Raw genomic sequence first — 3,964 nt, 5'->3', positions numbered from 1 at the left:
TAAATTATGGGTATGAATCAAGAGATTTTAAATTTCATACCTTTTGACCTGACCCCTTTACTTCTAGGAGTTACTTTAAGAAAATTACCAGAGGTGGAAAGATTTATGTAAAGCATATACATGGATGTTAATCACAGAGTTATTTGTGGTAACAAAAATTGGTAACTCTTAAAGGGCAACCATACGGAATGTTGAAATAAATCCTGATGGAGCCCCATGATAGACTGTGACACAGCCATTAGAAATCTTACTTTTTGAAGAATATTTGATAATATGAAGTGCTCACGCAGTAATTAATAGAAAAAAGTAGTACATGTAACTTTGTACTCAGTATAATCCTAATTTTAAAGGTATTTTTCTTAGGATATATGAATAAGTATGTATATAGAAAATCCTAGAAAATAGGACAAAATAATAGCTGACAATTATTTCCTCTGGGAGATGGGATTACAGATAAATATTGTTTTCTTAATTATTCTTTCCAACATTGTTCAATACTTCTAAAATGAACGGGACTTTGAACTTAAAACATAGAATTATTTTTGAGTAATGGAAGATCATGAGGCTCAGATACAGCACAGAGGGGAAGTGCCCATGCCCGAGGGCAGGAAATGAGGAAGCATGGATGAGGCCTGACCCAGGTGGGCGGTCAGGCAGAGAGCATGGAGCTGACACCTCCTGGGGACATTGGGCTGATGGCAGAGATGGCTGAGGAAGGAGACTCTGGTTTGGTGCTTGAGCTTCTGGGTTGTTTGGGTGGATATCGCACCACCGTGAGAGACACTCTCAGAGATGGGCAAGATGAGACAAGCAGGTTAGAGGAGGTGGGAGGACTGGAGAGAGCTTGTTTGGGGCATCCACAGGGTGGCAAGACAGCCCCAGTCCTGAGCACCTGGAGAATAAGTGGTGACAATCTTCCAATATTTTATTTTGACCTGTGCTCTTGAAAAATATTCCAAGAGACAAATCATAGTATAACGGGAAAATCTGCAACTGCTGCTGTGTTGTTTAAGGCTATTCTTTAGTCCCTGAGCTGTGTCAAGTTGTCATTGTTTCTTGTGAAGGAAAGAGAATGGCGTGGGAAGGCAAACAGAAAAGCGGACCTGCAGAAACTCACACAACCAGCTAAACCCATGACACCCCGTCTATCACAAGTGTCCAGGCCTCACTCTGTACAGCAATTCACTTTCCTTAACCTTCTCTGGTGACTCAGTGCTAAAGAACCCGCTTGCCAATGCAGGAGACACAGATTCGATCCCTGGATTGGGAAGATCCCCTGGAGAAGGAAGTGGCAACTCAATCCAGTATTTCTGTGGAGGAAATCCCATGGACAGAGTAGCCTGGTGGGCTACCGTCCATGGGTCCCATAAGACTCAGACACAGCAACTAAACTATAACAACAACCTTTCATGAGTACAGGTTCCCACAGCACTCTTATGAGAACACACTCCATTTCATGGTCCAGGACGCCCACCTGAAGGACACAGGGTTACAGCCCCTGAGCCTCAGGTCCAAGGCGCAGGACTGCAGTAAGACCCGGTCTTCAGATTTCTGTCCAGGGTCTCTCCTGTACCCACCTCACCCAGCCAGGCCCTTCTGGAGCATCACAGTAAACCTAGGGTCCCTAAGCCCCATCATGCCAAGTCTGCAAACCTGTGTCATTGCAGTGTCTGAACTTTAAATTGGGCAGGGACTGCGAGGTCCCTGAGGGCAGGGAGCAGGAGAGATGTCTACGTGGCAGGGGACCAGGAGGCTGGGCCTCGGGGCCTCGGGGCCTCTATCCTGGCCCACCCCAGCACAGTGTGTCTGCTGGTAATGAACTCAGCACTCCCTCACTCTGCTCTCCCAAGCCTTGGGTCACCACACCTGTCATCTGCTCAGCCACCTGCTGATACCAAGGTCACTGGGCCAACAGGTAGGAGGCAAGGATGATCCATCTAGCATGTTGACTATTCTCATGAAATCTTTTCTAAACATACAGAAACCAGAATATCTGCTTGGAGAAGGCAACATAATGATACTATAATATTCACTGCTGCTGCTGCTACTGCTAAGTCGCTTCAGTCGTGTCAGACTCTGTGCGACCCCAGAGACGGCAGCCCACCAGGCTCCCCCATCCCTGGGATTACTGAACACTCACCCTGTGCAAGTTCTTTGCTAAGACCTTTCACTGAATCCTCACAATCATCCCATGAGAAAATGCTACTCTTATTTCTACAGATAAGGAAGCTGAGGCTGAGAAAGCTGTTAGCAAGTGGGAAATCTCAGACTTGGGCTTGGCGGTCTGACTCCAAAGCCCACACTCACCGGCTCTGCCATCACAGTGAGGAGGAGTGACATAGGAATCCACATATGGGCACTTCTGGGACATTGTAACAGGAGCTTCTTCTTCTTGTGCCCTTCACCTTCCTTTTAAAATCATGTCTGAAGCTTAAAATTAGAATTAAATTATTCAAACTAGATTTACCAGCCAACGAAACTGTCATGATATTTACCTGGGTTGGAAGTTCCTAGAAAGATGAGGGAATGTTTTGGAGATGGTACAGAGTACCAGAGATCATATATATAGAATGGCTGCATTTCACATAAAGAGAAACTCAACCAACTCAACCAAGGTCAAACAGGAAAAAGGGAACAAGGGCAAGAATCAAACCTGGATCCTCACTCCCAGGCCAGGGCTCCTTCCATGGCATCACCCTGCCTCTCAGGAGGAGTAAAACTGGGGAGAGAATCAGTGACTCTCAGAGACACTCAATATCCTATCACTCTGTAAACCTGATTATCCAGGAAATGATGGAGTGTAAGACCTGGCAGACAGATGCAAGAGTAGTTTCCTGAGTCTGGTGCAAAACACCATCATGCCCAAACGCCCTGCAGTGTGTCTGGTCGTCCTCTGGGCGTGCGGTAGGCTTACACGGGGCAGTGGGCTGTGGACAGACGGGACGCATCTCGCTTCTGGGTCGGCACAGTGATCTGCTGGTGTGAGATGTTCTGCTGTGTTCTTCCCCAGCTGTGAGAACTGGTGATGCCCCAGAGGGTGGAGCCAGGGTCTCTGAGGATGACAACCTGGAACAGAGCCCCCTGAAAACCTGCAATGCTACAAAGGCTGAGAACTAAACCTCCGTCCTGGTAAGTCACTAAAATCATGAGGTTGTGTGTTACTCTAGGAAAACTCTGCTCATCTTTTTTTTTCTCCACTGTAAAATCTTATTTTATTTTCAGACCTTAAACTTCTGTATTGGGGTGTAGCCGATAAACAATACTGTGGCAGTTTCAGGTGAACAGGGAAGTGACTCAGCCATAGATACACATGTAGCCATTCACCCCCAACCCCTTCCTGTCATCCAGGCTGTGGCATAACATTGAGTAGAGTTCCGTGTACTGTGCAATATGTCCTTGTTGGTTATCCGTTTTGAATATAGGCAAAACTCAGTTCATCTCAGCTGATGGACTAAATGAACTAGAGCTGCTCTCTGTGGTCCCTGACTGAGCCCATGTTGCCCAAGCTGTCAGTAACCTGGATGCATAGTATTTCCTAAACACAGTATCTTCTTTGGGGTCATAAGCCCATTGCCTCATGGGCTGTTCCTAATTTCTGAATGAATGTGTTCTGATAAGACACTTACATTGCAAGGGAACCCACAGCTCTCCGCTTTTAGCTCTTCAGAGAGAAGTTCTAGCATACTGGAGATGGCACCCCCATTGCTGTGACCTTGTGACCTCCACATGGGCATCCTGGGCCGTGAAATGGAGTGTATCCTGGCAATAGTGCTGTGGGAACCTGCACTCATGAAAGGTTGTTGTTTTAGTCCTCCCAGCAATCACATCCTGCGTGTGCATGTGGTAAAAAGGAAAGGAGGGTGATCTGAAGGTAAGAAATCTGGGATCAGGATTTTAGCAGAAGGAAAGTACGGGATCTCAAACGGCAGCTCCTGCGTCGGGTACTGGATAGGTTGGGGGTAAA

Source organism: Bubalus bubalis, chromosome 3, assembly GCF_019923935.1.
Source record: "Bubalus bubalis isolate 160015118507 breed Murrah chromosome 3, NDDB_SH_1, whole genome shotgun sequence".
Classification (NCBI taxonomy): Eukaryota; Metazoa; Chordata; class Mammalia; order Artiodactyla; family Bovidae; genus Bubalus; species Bubalus bubalis.
Note: the sequence above shows the minus strand (reverse complement) of the source record.